The sequence below is a fragment of the Zootoca vivipara genome, chromosome 1, assembly GCF_963506605.1.
Source record: "Zootoca vivipara chromosome 1, rZooViv1.1, whole genome shotgun sequence".
NCBI classification, from domain to species: domain Eukaryota; kingdom Metazoa; phylum Chordata; class Lepidosauria; order Squamata; family Lacertidae; genus Zootoca; species Zootoca vivipara.
Genome location: NC_083276.1, coordinates 47372621 through 47391148, shown reverse-complemented (window position 1 = coordinate 47391148; position 18528 = coordinate 47372621). Strand labels below are relative to the sequence as shown.

General features: G+C 40.5%; 1 protein-coding gene across 4 annotated transcripts in view; it reads left to right on the top strand.

Annotated features, from left to right (window-relative positions):
- RAD51B (RAD51 paralog B) overlaps nucleotides 1–18528 on the top strand; it is a 305547-nt gene that overhangs the window by 82296 nt on the left and 204723 nt on the right. The window lies entirely within an intron of this gene.

The window sequence follows — 18528 nt, the reverse complement described above, 5'->3', positions numbered from 1 at the left end:
TTCCCCCGTTTTATTAAAAGCCCTGTACTGACTTGCACAGTCATGCCTTGTAAAGAGGTATCAACAGGCTTCTAAACTTATTAAACAGTAAAAAAAAAAAAGACTAAAGTGGTGAAAGCCTGTCATCATGAAGACTAGTCCCTTTAACTTTCCGGTTAAATTTTCATCTCCACTCCAGCTGGGGTAGCTCAGTCAGTAGACTCTTAATTTCAGGGTTGTGGGTTCAAGCCTCACATTGGGCAAAAGATTGCTGCATTGCAGGGAGTTGCACTAGATCACCCTTGTGGTCCTGGCCAACTCTAGGATTCTGTGCCACAGCTGTGCATTAAATATGAATTGGAAAATTCAGTCTGTTAGAAGGGGTAAGACCAAAGGTCCTATTAAGATTCCATCTGGAGATGAATGAGTTAAGCAGGAAGAGGACCCTGTTACCAGGCAGCCTTGGAAGCTACATCATATTTACTAGCACAGCCAGTGAGAGCAGTGGAGCATGGAGAGTCGTTTTTCAACCACTCTTGGGTAGCATTTCTGTAGTTTGGTGGATGATTTGGGTGGGGCAAACAAACTACATTTTATTTTTTTAAAACATACTTTTTATTAATTTTACAAAATACAAAAAAACAACAACGGTACATACATAAACACCTTTTCCACCTCCTTCCTACCCACCCACATGGGTCCTCCCCTGCCACAGAAGTATCCCATGTATGTGAACAGTCAGAGATGGTCCATTTTATGCTTGGATTTCTGTCCTCCTCCCCCTCCCCTGACCCCAAAGCCCCCCCCTGCCACCAGGGAGCTCCAGCAAACCAGGGCAGTACGCAGGAGGCCATCCATCCAACCATCTATTGTCATACCAAAAAAAAGAGAAAAATAGAAATAGGAAAAAAGAGAAAAAAGAAAGGGCAAAAAAAGAGAAAAAAACAATACAAAACAGAAAAAATTTTCTTACATTCATAATTGTAAAACCATATTTTGTGGGCTTCCCCTCCCCCCCTTCCCCGGTTTTCATCCCTTTTTTATCATCTGCAACAGTTTCTTACTTTATAAAAATACACCTTTGTATCTTATACAACTTATAAATCAATTGTTAACATTTTCATCTAATATTCAACTCACTGAAAAATCAAACTCCCATTTTATCTTCCCGTGCCTAATTTTTTCTCCCTCTATAAGCCTCCATATTTTCACATTTTTCCAAAATCCATTCACTTTTAAAACTATAACTATTCTCAATTTAACCTTACATCCCCGATTACCGGCTCCACCCCCCCAATCCAGCAAATTCCATAATCAGCAGACCAGTTATAAACCTGTTAATCCATCCTTATAATCACAACATCACTTTCCCTTCACCCCACCCCCTGTTTACAGTATTTTGCCATCCAGGCCACCATACAGGACCCCTGAATTTCTTCTCTTCTCTGCATATTTTTTCCTTCTTCCCTGTGGGAACTGTCTGTACATGTAAGTCTAAACCATAGTTCAGGTCAGTAAGCCAACAAGAAACATTGATTTATTTTTGCTAACAAACCATGGTTTGCATGTAAAACTAAAATGATTCAACATTACATACAAGCCAGGCCACCCTAGGAAGCTGTATTCTAGAGGAATACAGGAAGCTGTATCTATATTTTCCTGATATCTAAGCTGATAATTATTTCTGTTGCAAGTCCTTTTTCTAATCCCTGCCACATTTTACTTCTTTAATCATTGATAACTGCAAAGTGGCAATGATTGCATAGTTGAGTGATCCATGTAAGCTTTTGCTTGCCCTTACTTTCCACAGATCAGAACCCATTGGATAGATTTTGAAAATATCTCAGTGACACTACACTTAATAGATTTTATTTCTCAGGTATATGGTGTGTCTGCAGGCTGTTCTTCCTTTTAGTGATTCATGCAAGTGGAAGTGTGGGAAATTAAGGACATGCCAGAAGTGGACAAATTTATTAAAGAAGCTGAAATTGTTTCTTCTCAAGCTTTGGGCTTTTAAATTGGAGGTATGAAGCAGAAAGGACGCGGGTGGCGCTGTGGGTTAAACCACAGAGCCTAGGGTTTGCCGATCAGAAGGTCTGCAGTTCGAATCCCCGCGACGGGGTGAGTTCCCATTGCTTGGTCCCTGCACCTGCCAACCTAGCAGTTCGAAAGCACAAAGTGTAAGTAGATAAATAGGTACCACTCCAAGCGGGAAGGTAAATGGCGTTTCCGTGTGCTCTGGTTTCGCCAGAAGCGGCTTTGTCATGCTGGCCTCATGACACAGAAGCTGTGCGCCAGCTCCCTCGGCCAGTAAAGCGAGATGAGCGCCTCAACCCCAGAGTCATCCGCGACTGGATCTAATGGTCAGGGGCACCTTTTACCTTTACCTTTATGAAGCAGAAATAGTCTTCCATCTGTTTTTATTTATTTTGTGGCACTTTGTGTGTTCGTGAAATTGATATTTATACTAGTGGACATGAGAGAGAGGGAGAGTGCAGTGCAAGTGGCTCGTGGCAGGGAATGAAATACTAATGAAAATTACATTTGACAAACGGCTTTTTCTGTGAAGGCTTGGCACAACCTCCTTGTTTCCATGGCCTACTGTAGCTTAGCATGTAACTAAGCTTAAGCATGAGCAGTTGAAACGCTTGCATATTGCTTTCCTCTTTCCTCCTACCTCCACGCTTGTCTCCTTCCTCTGTTTCCCCTGTGCACAGTTTTTAGGTTGCAAGCTCCTCAGGGCAGGCTCCTATCCTCTTAGGCTTTGTAAAGTACCATACATACTAGTGGTGGTATATAAGTAAATTAATGATGAAATGAACCCATGAAAATTTGTGGAAATTTCAGGACGCACCTTTCTACCAAACACTGAGAAATGCCATTGGTGGTTCACATACCCTCCAACATTTCTCCAATGAAAATAGGGACGTCCCATTCCACAATGATAATTTTACTATTTATACCCCACACGCCTTATTGGGTTGCCCCAGCACTCTGGGCAGCTTCCAATGTACAGTATATGAAAATGTAATAAAACATTTTTTTAAATTCCCTATACAGGATTGCCCTCAGATGGCTTGGGGGTTGGATAATTCCATACCCTCCAATATTCCTCCAATGAAAATAGGGACATCCTATCATACCTTCCAACATTTATAGGGACATCCTAAGGATAAGCTGTACATTCTGGGATCAAATGAGAAACCGGGAAGACTTCTTTAAATCAGACACGTCCCTTGAAAATAGGGACACTTGGAGGGTTTGGGTTCACTGAACAGAAACTGGTCAACTCTTGGCCTTGCGTCTTCTTCTTTTCTCTGATGCTTTGTCAGTCTCTGTTTATAACTACTGGCACAGGAATTTGGCACATGGGTTCTAGCTTTTTAAAGCTGCTGCCCTAAACACACTTACCTGGAAGTAACTTCCACTGAATTTCATATGGCTTATCTCTGATCAAAAAAAAAAAAAGTATATTCGCTCTAAGGTTCCAGGGTAAATTATAACATTAAAACACAATGTCAAAATAAGTTTAAAGCAATGTTCAAGATTTCAAACTTCAGCCACCTTAATAGGTTTTTCCTCTCAAACATAATATTTCTCAGAATATAATAAACATTTCCTCTCCCAGAACCCAGTGGTTGCATCCATAATAACTTAAGTTACTAAGGAGAGCTATTCTAAAAAAAAATACTGATACTAGAGCCACTTAAATCTACAAAACCCTTTGTGGAAATAGATTTTTAAGCCGCATGCCTTGTTTACAGGGTTCTCTGATGGTTGCACAAGGCCTCGGAATGCTCTCACGAGATCTCATGAGATCTTGGTCGGCCCTGCAAGATCTCGAGAGCTTCCAGAGCCCGGTAAGCAAGGATCTCCTGCCGCCTTTCTATTTGTTTTTATATTTTTTGTGATCAGCATAAGGTTGTGATTGCATAAGTGTAAGTTGCAATCAACTTGTACTATTATTGGTAATCAATTTTATTGACTTGTTTTCCTGTGTTTTATTTATTTATTAATGGCTGTTGTTGTTGTTTAGTCATTTAGTCGTGTCTGACTCTTCGTGACCCCATGGACCATAGCACGCCAGGCACTCCTGTCTTCCACTGCCTCCCGCAGTTTGGTCAAACTCATGTTCGTAGCTTCGAGAACACTGTCCAACCATCTCGTCCTCTGTCGTCCCCTTCTCCTTGTGCCCTCAATTTTTCCCAACATCAGGGTCTTTTCCAGGGAGTCTTCTCTTCTCATGAGGTGGCCAAAGTATTGGAGCCTCAGCTTCACGATCTGTCCTTCCAGGGAGCACTCAGGGCTGATTTCCTTAAGAATGGATAGGTTTGATCTTCTTGCAGTCCATGGGACTCTCAAGAGTCTCCCCCAGCACCACAATTCAAAAGCATCAATTCTTCGGCGATCAGCCTTCTTTATGGTCCAGCTCTCACTTCCATACATCACTACTGGGAAAACCATACCTTTAATTATATGGACCTTTGTCGGCAAGGTGATGTCTCTGCTTTTTAAGATGCTGTCTAGGTTTGTCATTGCTTTTCTCCCAAGAAGCAGGCGTCTTTTAATTTCGTGACTGCTGTCACCATCTGCAGTGATCAAGGAGCCCAAGAAAGTAAAATCTCTCACTGCCTCCATTTCTTCCCCTTCTATTTGCCAGGAGGTGATGGGACCAGTGGCCATGATCTTGGTTTTTTTGATGTTGAGCTTCAGACCATATTTTGCGCTCTCCTCTTTCACCCTCGTTAAAAGGTTCTTTAATTCCTCCTCACTTTCTGCCATCAAGGTTTTGTCATCTGCATATCTGAGGTTGTTGATATTTCTTCCGGCAATCTTAATTCCGGCTTGGGATTCATCTAGTCCAGCCTTTCGCATGGTGAATTCTGCATATAAGTTAAATAAGCAGGGAGACAATATACAACCTTGTCGTACTCCTTTTAATGGCTACTGTTTTAAATTTGTAAGCGGCTTTGAGAGCTAGGGTCAAAAGACAGAGTAGCAGTAAACAGCCAGCCAGAAACCCAGCCAGATGGGCAGGGTATAAATAATAATAATAATAATAATAATAATAATAATTAAATATTTGATATCTATTATTTCTGAATTGGTTTCTGTTGTGTTGCCATATTTTCCCACAGTAGGATATACCCAGCTTTCATCTGAGTGATCAAGATATTGGTTAAAAGAAATAACTATGGACTTGTTGACTTAATACTATATAAATATTGTGTTTTATGTTTTGTGGGCTACAATATAGTTAGAAAGCCTAATAGCAAATATTTGATTCTCTTACATTTTTAATATATGGTGCCATTATTTGTCCATAGCAAAATACTTACTTTAACACCTCAACAACTCTTTCAATTAAATATTTGGTAGTTTGGATAGCAGTTAATTTTTTTAAGCCCATCAAAGCTTGTACCAGAAAAATAATTTGTACCTGAGTCCAACTATGGTTCTAATGAGTAAGCCAAAGAGGCCTCTTCCTGGTTAGTGATGAGCACAGGCGGCTTTAGAGGTTTAAATAAACTTGCAAAACATTTTGTCAAGCTACATAAAAGAACATTAAAGAAAGTGGTCTTTATTCAAAATGGAAAGATACATGAAACTACTATCAACATTTTTCCAGTACACTCATAGTGGTTCCAAGAGTAAAACGCATCAAGAAAAATATCTAAACAGCTTGTAAATATTTCTTTTTCCTTTTAACTACCAAAATCCTAATAAAGTTTCTTCTTCTTCTTTATTTAAAAAGAAAACCAATGCAATTTACAGTTAATATATTTTTCAGTTGTAGGACATCAACACACCCAATTTTGGAGTGGTCAAGGTAGAGTGGATTTTCAGGGTATGGCTCAGACTTTTTGGAACCACAGGTTAAACTCCTGGCAAGGTCAACTCAAGCCTCTCTTTGCCTATGACATGTTGAATGCTTGTGAATTCTGTCCTGTGTTGGTTATTTGGATGAGAGGCTTAAAACTGAGGTTAGAAGTTCTCTGAGTAGCAATTTATGATCCCAACACGTTTCTATAACTGAACAGTAGGGAACCTTTCCTGGAAACATTGAGAATTTTTTACCTCACAGGTTGCCACATCCTGTTGTGCACCATTATGTGCCTCAGTTGTATGCTTGTCTGTTGCTCCACATCCCACATAAGATATTTCTCTCTGTAGGGACCATATTAAACTCTTTTAGTTTCCTTTCTGTTCTCTTCATCTCTAAAGACACAATTCATGGAACTCAGAATGACAGTGTGAGAATTATATTATTCAGACACAGCAGCAAAACTTAAGGTTATATGAAGAATAAAATGTGCAACATATTTCAAAGAACATATGGATTTAAAAGGTAAAAAAGATACTCCTGTTTTCTTCTCCCAGTGGGATGTTACTTGGTTGCGGTACTGTCATACCTCCTCAAATAGAGTTTTTGTGAGTTGGATGGTTGAAAACATTCTACACTAAAATTAGATGGAGTTTGAGTGTTCAATTAAAAGGAATGGTCTCCCGTTTACTGTGGGGCAGTTATGTAATGGCATCCCAGGCCTTGCCCCAGGAGTCATTCAGTCGTGTCAACTGGTGTGGAACTGCTGAGTGAGCCAGAGAGGGAATCTCACTCTTTTCTGGTCTACTTCTGTGTAAACCGGTATGGACCAGACATGGACTTTGTAATTGCTGTTACTGTCTACACTCCTACTTCCCTTGACTTGCAAAACTTCTAAGCTTTCTATGGGCAGAGGTTAGCTGCCAGTTGATGAAACTGGGGAGGAATTTTACCTGCATCCATGATTAACTTAAGTGATAGGGAGTTTATTTTGCCCATAACAGTGTTATTTGGGTTTTCTTAAATTATGTTTCTCTATAGCAGTCTTTCCCAGCCTGCTGTCCCGGCCACTATGGGAGGTTACCACGGGGAAGCCCACAATATAGTATAATCACAACCATGTGACAGCCATTAGCAGGATCCATATCTGGGATAAATGGGGACCTTGATGTGTTGCTTCAAGGTCCAGCCTAGCTCAGGTCAGACGTGCCTGATACACACCCAGGGGTGAGGTAATCCATCGTATCAGCCTGCTGATGCAAATTGGGTCGTGTGATGTCTGGATCCTTGCTGTATGTATGCCACATGAAACTGCATGAGCTATGCCCAGTAAGGTTGTGGCACTTTGAACCCATTTCCTCTCCATCTATAACCTCGCTCTCCATTCAGGTACAAATAATGATGCAGGCTTTGGTAGCCGATCTTTATTCAAGAACTTAAAATTATGGCTATTTCCTATATTTCTCAGATGCTTGTCTTACATTATCTCTTTACCATTAACATAAAATTGAAGGCTTTTTTTCCTTATTGAGTAGCAACACTCACATTATATTTATCGCAAGAATAAATAATGTGTGTGTTTTCCCTTGAATTATTATCTAGAACTAGACCACCGTAAGTATTCAGCTCTCAGATTACTTCTGTTACTTTCCTTTGAATCTCCCAACCATTACTATATTCATTTTGCTTTGTGTATACATAAGATATCTGTGTGGTCTTCCTTAAAATAAACTTTCTCAAATCTTTAAAAAGTGCCTCCAACCATCTACTTTTAAGCTGTGATTTTGTCTATTGAAGAAGATTTAAGGGAAGGGGGCAGGCCCCTCCCACAACTTCCCCCCCTCCTTTTGGTTTTTGAGATGAGGTTTGTGTTGTTTAAATGTCAACTGATACATTGGCCTAATTAATGAGACCATCTCAAAATATTCTGTAAGTCTTAAATTGTGCTGAAGAGTTGCATCATGTATACCTCCTTGGACCATACGTTTCTATACATTCCCCTTTAGGGTAAGCTGTCTCATGTTGTTTCTGCCTGTTATAGGGGAATGATAAACATAATGTTTGGAACTATGCTGGCAATCATAATTATCAGCTTAACATTATTATTAGAGAGACAAATGCAGGCTTTATTTTGGGTGGTCTAAACCACAGAGCCTAGGGCTTGCCAATCAGAAGGTCGGCGGTTCGAATCCCCACGACAGGGTGAGCTCCCGTTGCTCAGTCCCTGCTCCTGCCAACCTAGCAGTTTGAAAGCACATCAAAGTGCAAGTAGATCCAGAAGCTGTCTGTGGACAAACGCCGGCTCCCTTGGCCAATAAAGCGAGATGAGCGCCGCAACCCCAGAGTCGGCCGCAACTGGACCTAACGGTCAGGGGTCCCTTTACCCTTTACCTTATTTCATTTAGAAAGCACTTGCATAGGTATGGTATAATAAAAAAGGTGGCTTTCACAGACTGATTTATCTGATTGATGGTGATCATGAACTCTAATTTTGAACCCCTTGTATATTTCAAGTCAGAAAGGAAGGCTTTCCAAGTTTTAATGGAAAACTTAAGTACAATACTTTCCACCATATGCTTTCTTTAAAGGCATTTGCCTTTTCAGAATTTGCATTGTGTTAAATTTGAAACTGAAGTTAAAGTTGCTGAAATATTTGGCTAAATTTCAGAAGAATAACCTTTGAAATAATTCAGTAATGTGGAAAGTATACTTATAAGGATAGTTAGTAGAATTCTATTGCTTGTAACGTTTTGCCCTCCAGAATGTGTAAAGATGTCCCAACCAAAAGTTCTGAGCTTGCATTGCAGGTTCTGATTCATGGCCCTCTTCTGATAGATGGATTTGGCGCTGACTGACTTGACATACAAACATGTTGGGTTGAATACAGACTTTCCATTCATGAATGAAAGGACTCCATCCATTCACAAAAGGATTTTGATCCATCTGAGAGACTTCACTGGTGATAGGAGGAGGCCACAACTTTTGCTGATTCCCTTATACCTCTTCTCCCCCAAATGCATCTCACAATTTTCCAGAGTAAATATGCCTAAACTTCATTTTTAAATGTTACTGGAATTTTTTCTCTGCTTCCTTTCCATGTGTATTATTGCATATATTTTGAGGACTTTTTTTTTTTAAAAAAAAGTGTGGTCTTTACATAGACCATATGAATCTGTCAACAAATTGAAATAGATTTCATTCAACAAATATTCATTCCTTTAAAGCCTTCCATAGTAGACTGTACAACTGAGTTCCAGTTCCAGAGACATTTGCTGTATAATAAATTCTCTGGCTCCATCCACAGCTGACACGAAACCCTCAATAGATTATCTTTGAGATAATTCAGTTCATCTTGGAAAAGTTTCCCCATTCGTGTCTTAATACCCCTTGTTCATTGTAGGTCACAGTTATCTTTTTATCTAGTTTCTAAACAAATCAACATCAAACCATGGGTATGAAGCTGGCTTGTTTATATTAGAGTTTGCTTTAAACCACAGTCTCTGGTTTATATGCAATGGCAATATCGGATTCATGGATAATGAAATTAAATGCTGCAGAAGTCCTTCTCCTGGCTGCATGGAAGAGGGGAGAAGTAGCCCATCAGTCCAGTTTTTTTGCTCAGCCTTATTTCAACTTGGACATATTTTGTTAAGCCATGGTTTAGTGTTACATGCAAATCAGTCTACTCTCAAGAAGAAAAGATTTACATACATATTGTTGGAGATTCATTCCTCGTGTTTGCAGTCATGGGATTGTTGTCTATCACATGATGGTGTATATTTTCATTCCACAGAGTGGGAAGTGATGGAAACAGGATGTTTGTGTTACTTGTTCCATGAAGTGAGACTATTGTCCTTTGTTCTTTCTCTATTTGTTGTCTGATGCTAGAGAGAGAGGGAGCCATGTTGCAGTGCTCCGAGTGTGTTTATATGTAAATAAAGTAATTTAGCCAAATGCTGAGTTGCTGAGGTCTGTTACACGAACTGCGAACACTCTGCAGATCCCCAAGTGTCCTGTGATGTTTGGGCAGAAGAAAGCTTTTGAAGCTCCCGAACGATCGACCAGGAGGGAGAGAACATGCCAGTCAGGCATGTGTCTTTACCAAGGTCCTACTCATGTGTAGGACGATTCCTAACATATATGTCCCTCCTGTGAAACATTTGTTTGTGAACATACAAAAAAAGATTTTAAACTAAAAGTTGACTATTCTTCTGATTTAAAACCTTTGGTTGAATAAAGGTGAGATTTGTCCTGTATTTGTCCTCCTGTTTACAGGAGTCACGGATATGTGCCATAACAGAAATATAAAGGACAAATTTCACATTTATTCAACCGAGGTTTAAAATGTTAGCAGGTCCTTTGAAACTTAATAGTTGACGCACACTTAAAAGTAATGTTACACAGCAGTATTTCACTGAATTGAGGCCTATAAAACTTTGACTCACCTGTTGTATTCCTTAACTGTAGTGAAGTCCTAGATACATATCTTAAGATGTGAGAATAACATTTTACTAGTACAGATGCACATTAAGAAAATATTGGAAGCAGGTTAGTAGACACATGGCTTTGTTAGAAACAATCAGTTTAAGTCACCTTAAGTTATGCTTTTCTGAACCAGTATATGTATGATGATAGTCCACTAAAAAGAAAATTAGCATCAAAGGCATCCCTTGAAGTTAAGTAGTTAGTTAGTTTACATGAATCACATTTTTGTTCCTGGAGGAGTAGTGTGCTCTGAATTTTTGTTTAGACTATGACCAGCGGTTTCCTGATTAGTAGGTCAAAATATCACTTATCAGTGACAATTCAGCATAGATATTTGGGCATAGTAGAATCAGAATTCTAAATTTTCCACCCCTGATTATGCCACCACCTAATTTATGTGTGAATAAAGTGGCTAACATGACTGAGGATTACATTCAGAAAAATGTCTCAGCTGTAGAACAGACCTCAGTTATTTTACTTTTATCTACAGCAGTTGCACAGTGAAGCCAAAGAGAACAGATGTGCTGTCAAAATAAATGATCATCATTGGTCTATTCTCTTTTTATTTTTTTAAAAAATCAGAGCAAGTCAGCAAGGGATTGAAGTCTTTTCAACTTACGGAAAACCTCTCACTTTGCAGATGCTGCACTTCAGCTTGACAAGGCTTACTGAAGTATTGCACTTTTCCTGACTCTTGTTGTTGATTAGTGATTCTTATACCCTTTCTTGTGGAATTCTGAAGGAAATAGATCCTGGGGTTTTTGGGGGGCGCTTGAGCTCCAAATTAGGCAGGACTGATCACAATGGCGTATAGATCTTTGGAAAAATGAGACGTTTGTCAATGGTATCTATTCAGGGGCTACTGAGATGCTGGCAGAGTCTTGTAGGGGACTACTGTGGTGTAGTCATGGTTTCAAAGCAGCAATGTTAATTGAAAAACCTTTTCATGTGTACTATGACGTGTTTTGTTTTTCAAAACCCCAGTTCACTGCAAAGCTGTATGTGTTAAATAGTTACTCTTATTTAGTTTCCGTTTGCCTTTTCCCAGAAGGAAACTTTATAATATACTGATCAGCAAACCTTGGCCTGAATTAAGTTGTATTTTTTGTTAGATTCAGCAAATACATTCCTGGTTTGCAAATAAATGGGAGACTTAACAAGAAAAAAAAGAGAGTAATTCTCATGTCTTTGGCCTAAAGAGGTGTCATGAATTAATGGCATGAAAGCTAGGATGGGTTGTACCCAAATCATTTTGCATTGTGTTATATGTGTTTGTTTACCTGGTTTTTTAGCAGACATATTTTGATCTTTCTTGTTTTAAACATGTTTCCTTCAGAATAAGAAGGAAGATGTCTGCTAAATGTATGGGAATATCAGCCACACTATATTTTGGCTGGTATTTATTATACAGTGGAACCTCGGTTTATGAACACCTCGGTTTATGAATTTTCGGTTTATGAACGCTGTGGACCCATCTGGAACGGATTAATTCATTTTCCATTACTTTCAATGGGAAAGTTTGCTTCAGTTTATGAACGCTTCAGTTTATGAACAGACTTCCGGAACCAATTACACCCATGCTTCAGTTTATGAACGCTTCAGTTTAAGTACTCCGTGGACCCGTCTGGAACGGATTAATCCACTTTCCATTACTTTCAATGGGAAAGTTTGCTTCAGTTTATGAACGCTTACTCCGCGGACCGTCTGGAATGGATTAATTCACTTTCCATTACTTTCAATGGGAAAGTTCGCTTCAGTTTATGAACGCTTCAGTTTATGAACAGACTTCCGGAACCAATTGTGTTCATAAACCGAGGTACCACTGTGTTGCATCATGAGGTGCTGCTGTGCTGTAGCTCCAAGTGCCAAAATACAAAAATTAGTTGCAGAAGAAGAAAAATCCATTCAGTCTCCAGAACAGTTGCTCCTTCCATCTTCAGCTACATTAGGGTGGAACAAACTGTTCCAGTTCCTGTAGGAGGGGAACAAGTTTATTTTAATCGAAACAAAACAGAAAAGAAACCATAGGGTAGCCAGAGAAGGGCAGCCACATGAGAAGGACTTCCCAGAAAATAAGTGCGCCAAGCTCTCTTAATGAAAATTCTTTACCAGTGATCAAAGAGTTATGTGGAATAGAGTTAAGGGTAACAAACTCACATGGGTCTTTATGTAAATTCATCCCAAGTGTCCAGTGCACAGCTGTCTTTCTTGACTTCACCCGCTCCCCCTGAGACATACTTTTAGCTTCTTAGAAAGTAATTACAAAAGGAAATACACAGGGTTCCAATGGTTGCCTATGTAGTGTAGAGGTTTTGACAACTGCTGGGTATTATCTTATACAGATTGTTGTAAGTTTTAACTTACTGTACTGTATAAAGACTGTGACCCAGTAGATCAGAGCAGTATGTTAAACTCATATTCCTTTTGGGGACGAGCGAGTGCATGTCTGCTGAGAGAACACCAGTGGTGATGCCTGCAGATTGGACCCACCCTGCGCTTGTTCTTCCCCACCTCTAGATCTCCCCTCCCCCTTTAATAATCTATTGCAGTGTTCTGAAGCAACACATCATCATGGCATTGTGGGACATTTTAAGTGGGCAGTTGGCAGCCAACCACTGCCAGTAAGGTTTCTGGGGTCCCTGCTCATGTCAGGAGTTCCCTGACTTTGTGGTGGTGGTGGGGAGGGAGGAAAGGCTTGAGCCTGAAGCAGGTGTCAGGAAGTTTCCTGTGTGAGACCACAAGACTACATTAGGAGATACTGTTAAGGGAACAAAAAATAAAAAAGATTCCTTCCAGTAGCCCCTTAGAGACCGACTAAGTTTGTCATAGGTATGAGCTTTCGTGTGCATGCACACTTATATGAAGAAGTGTGCATGCACATGAAAGCTCATACTAATGACAAACTTAGTTGGTCTCTAAGGGGCTACTGGAAGGAATCTTTTTATTTTTTGTTTCGACTACGTCAGACCAACACGGCTACCTACCTGTAACTGTTAAGGGAAGTCATTTATATTTTACTCTTAAGTTTGGACTTTCCTCTGAAGCTGTCATCAACAATAGAAAGCATGATCAGTGTACTCTGCATAATATGGGTTGGATCCAGACTTGGCCACCCGCAAACAGAAGGGCTCCTTCTGTCCACAAAAGGCTTTTGATCCAGTGGAGGGATTCTGTTGGCAGAAGGTGATTTGTGTATTCTCCCCTCCTCTTGCAGCTTCCCAGCTGTTCTAGAGGGTCTCCTAACACCTGGAGCAGATTTTCGGAGGGTGCAAGTTTCTGCAGGCAAAGGGGGAAATGAGTGAAATTTATCTCCTCCTGCCAGCAGAAGCACAGTTGAGATCCAATGTCAGTAATGCTTATTATACTGCAGCACAATATGTCAGTATAATTATATCTTCATTTAAGATTGAGGCTGCGATTGAGAGGTAGTAACTGGCCTCAGGTTGCCTGAGCTTACCTAGTGAGTTCTTGATAGAGATGACATTTGAATTTGGGATTTTTAGCCCCTAGAACGAGAAGGCCTGTAGCTTGGTATTAGAGCATTTGCTTTGCATTCAGAATCAGTAGGGATGGGGAAAGCATCCTGCCTAAACCCTGAAGAGCCACTGCCCAATCAGTAATGCTGAGCTATATGGACCAATAGTCTGACTCTATTTAGCAACTTCCTATGCCCCTACACATGCCTGAATTTCCATGCATATGCTTTCTTGCATGGTTGCTTCTTTCATTCTCCATTGATTGGAAAAGAGTATCATCCACTACGCTAACTGGATGGGTGGAAGGATGCATATTGTTAGCTTATGCCTCCACCTACCAGAATCATGGCTCACTTGTCTAGGGCTGCGGCAGCTGCTGTGACCTTCCCCCTAAACGCCCATCTACAAGAGATTTGCAGAGCGTTCACATCGTCAACACCTTCTGCTTTCCTTTAGAATTCCAGAATCACACTTTAGCTTCAGCTGAGGCTGCCTTTGGAAGGAGGGTGCTACAGCCTTCCAGCCTCCTAAACAGCAGTTTCCTATTTGTCCCACCCTTCATGGGTCTGTAGGAAGATTCTGCATATCTCTGTCTGGCTAATGCTTCTCTGGAAGCTCCAGAAAAGGCTCCAGGAAGCTTTGCATGCTACTGGTGCCAGACTGAAGAAGGGAGGAGCTAAGACAGCAGCGTCCTATTTGAATTTTTAAATCTTTTAAAAACTTGCAAGGTTGGCAACTGGGGCAGCACCAAATCCTAATCTGGCAGCAGCTTCCATGGTATGCAAGAATACCTTTCACAGTATCCAGCAATGGACTTTTTAAATTTCTGACAAATAAAAGGTTTAAAAGTACATATTATGGATCATTGTGGCCATTAAATCTATCCAGCTGTGGATGAAAGAATGGCTTACAGTTTTAAAGTAAATAAGGTGCATCAACTGTAGTTGACCTCTGTAGTCCAACCAGAAAATCCACCTCTACATTCCTGCAGTTCTAGTGAATTACTGGAAAGCCTGTCTGTCAGTCATGCTGCCGTGTAAACTGGGTGGCTTGTTTTCCTGCAGCGTTTTCATCTTGGGGTTTCTTAGAATACCTCCTGGAGAAATGCTGTAGGTGGGATGTTGTCTTGGCAGTTAATCTGTATACTTGATGAAATGAAATTCTTCAAGTCCTGTGTAGGAATCTGATGCTATTATAGATGTGTTACTTAGAGAAGTGGGAGTGTTGCCTCTAACAGGCAGCTGGAAATCAAAGACTTTGGAGAGAGGGTGTATGTTTACTCTAGATAGCAGTTGTTAGCTGCCAAAACTAACACTGAACAACAAGCCTTTAATGGAGCTGTAAATGAAAGATAGACTGTTTTAACCCTTCACTGCCTTGCTGGCAGTGCCTTCAGCTTGCAGATGCTAAGAAGCTGGAAGCAGCAAGATATGTGGCAGGGGAGAAAAAGATTGCTCTTGTACTTTCTATACATAGGACAAAAATACAAGTTACAGAAACAAGTAGGACAGGTCCTGATCCTAAGGAGCTTACATTATAAATTTCAACAAGGGCTGGGAGAGAGAAACAAGGGTATTGAAACAACAGAATCAGAGACGCAAGGATAGCGAAGGGAAGGACGACTGAATGTGCGCGAATGCATGTAAAGTTTGTCAAAAGCCTAAAGAGCATCATGGAGTTTTCAAGACCATGATTCTGAAATAGCAGGCTGAAATCCATCAGTGTGTGTGTGTGTGTGTGTGTGTGTGTGTGTGTGCGTGTGTGTTTTGCAAGGCTAGTCTAATAGTTTTGTGAGGGTGTGATGTGAGGAATTTGATTTGGATGTTTGGGTGCATAAAGTCAAATTTCCGTTGGTGGTTAAACTTGGTGAATGTTTGGGAACCACTGAATCTTTGATGTCCATGTTCCCTGTGGGTTATGAAAACACTTTACAGTTAAGTAAATTCATAGAGAAAAAGGCTTTCTGTGGCTACTAGCCATGATGGCTACCCTGTGTCTCCATGATAGGAGTTTGCTTCTGAACATCAATTTCTGGAAACCACAGGAGGCAAGAATGCTCTTGTGCTGGGGTTCAGTTTGAGGGTTTCCCACAGGCATCTGATACTAGCTCAGTTGGTAGAGCATGAGACTCTTGATCTCAGGGTCGTGGTTTTGAGCCCCACGTTGGGCAAAAGGTTGGGCATTGCAGGGGGTTGGACTAGATGACCCTTGTGGTCCCTTCCAACTTTAAAATTCTATTATTCTAAGTATTATGGAGACAATCCTCCATCTTCTGCATAAGAGATGCAATAAGTGCAGAAAACTGTCCTTCAGGAGAAGAAAAATGATAGAGGAGTAGATTTATAATGTATAACATACATAGTTCTGCAGAACTTTTAGTACTTTATTTTTCTTCAACAGAAAATATTAAACAGTACTAAATTATGTGTTGTCCTAAATAAAACTAATAAGTAGATTGATTTATAAGCTTCTTTATTTTGCTTTCTTACTTTCATAAATACTTCTAATATAATCATGAAAGCAACAGTAGGTGGCAGAGTAGCTACATCTAAAGGGCCAGTTTTTCAGTTCACCCTGTCACACTCAATGAACATAAAGTTGAGAAGAATGAAATATACTCACAATTGGTTTTGTCAGATGTTTCATTGTAGACTTTTTTGACAGTGTGTACCACCACAGTGATTTTCTTTATCTTGCTTTGAAGATTCTCTCCTCCCTAGCTCTATAGTTACTTTCAATCAGAATTTTATTTAATTTACATATTTATGACCCACTTCCCTGCCTACCAATAAGTCTAACAAGTTACAAAAATAAATGTTCTAAAATTATATAATACGCCATTAGCATTTATCACTTGTAAAGGACAAAAACAAATTCTTTACTGTTCCAGGTAAAACAGCATTGAAGGTAAAGGTAAAGGGGCCCCTGACCATCAGGTCCAGTCGTGTCTGACTCTGGGGTTGCGGTGCTCATCTCGCTCTATAGGCCGAGGGAGCCAGCGTTTGTCCGCAGACAGCTTTCGGGTCATGTGGCCAGCATGACAAAGCTGCTTCTGGCGAACCAGAGCAGCGCACGGAAACGCCGTTTACCTTCCCACCGGAGCGGTCCCTATTTATCTACTTGCACTTTGATGTGCTTTCGAACTGCTAGGTGGGCAGGAGCTGGGACCGAGCAACAGGAGCTCACGGGAGTCTAGCAAGCCCTAGACTCTGTGGTTTAACCTATCACTTGATTAAATTTGTATACCTCAGGTTTTTAAAAAGAATATATCGTTTATGAATATGTCAGACGTATGGACCATACAGATGTACTCATCAGGGATTCTCAGTGACTTCAGCTGTCTATTGAATAGTCACAGTAACAAAGCATAATGTGTGAAATGAATGTTAGGAAGCTTACTAGCTCTTCTGAATAACTGCAAGTTCAGGCTGAGAGGAATTCCAGTGACGAAATAATCTGTAGTGTTGGGACAATGACTGAAAAGGTCTTGCTTTGTCTCATAACTAACCTTGGGAGTGATTTAAATGCCACATTGCTCATGCACAACTTACTAAACCCATGTAAGTACTGCACAGAGCCTCTGTCACAGTGTACTTGCTGCCATGTGCTGCCTATACACACACAGCATTAACGTGTAGTCAATGTTTGCATCAGGGCTACGGATTGCAAGCAGCGGACATGTATGTGCCAGGACACAAGTGCATTTAAGCAAGCCAGCATCTCAGCTGGCAATCTTCGCAAAACATGACTACTATTCCCTTCCTCAGAATTCCACTCATCATTCTCTTCTGAAAGCTTTATACCTTTCTGTTCGACATCTCATTTTCTATTATAGATCAAGAATGATTTGATTCATTTGAGTTTCCTCCTCCATCTTCCCATTGATGCTCCAGTTTCTCCCCCCTTTTAAATGCTTTCAATCCTGCTCCCCTTAGTGACATCTCCTGTGTTCTTTCTTCCACTGTTTCTCTTCCTCTACCCTCTTTTATCTTCTAGCAGGCCACCATCTCCCCCTTTTGGGCTGCTCATCGTCAGACTCTCACTTTCCCACAGCTTTCAAACACCACTGTTTCTTTCATCCTCAGAAAGCACCACTTGGTCCCTCCTTCCTTTTGTCTCCAAGTTACTTGAATGTGTGGTCTACACCCGCTGTAATACATTTCTCTCCTCCAATTGCTCCCTTGACCCCTTTTGGTCTGGTTTCCGTCCGTTTAATTCTACCAAAACAGTTCTTGCTAAATCTCCAATGACCTCCTGGCTGCTAAATCGAAGAGCCTCTTTTCTGTTCTTGTTCTGTTTGAACTCTCACCAGCTTTTGACACACTTGATCTTTCTTCTTTTTCTTTTGCAAACTCTCTACTCTTTAGAATCTAAAATCTAGATTTTAATGATTCCCCCCCCCCCCTAAGCTGGTTTGATCCTTCATGCCTGGCTTCCAGCTATGCTCTCTCTCTCTCCCCCCCCCCCATTGTACATGATAACAGACTAAAATGGGTACATTAATCTGACTGCAGGTAAGATCAGCATATTAATACACATTACATTTTTTCAGTCATGCTAAGGCATGAGATACTATTCTTATCAGCCATGCTTCTAATTCTGAAACTATGGCTCTATTTTCTTGTAGCATGTCTGGTTTACAATAGTTCCAGTCTGTCAACATTAGGCTGTAGGTGTAGGTAGTCCAGTCAAAACTCTGTTGCTAGGAACTAAGCTTTGAAGTTCTGGGAAGTGGTGCTCTGGTAGAGAGAGTTTAACTTCGCT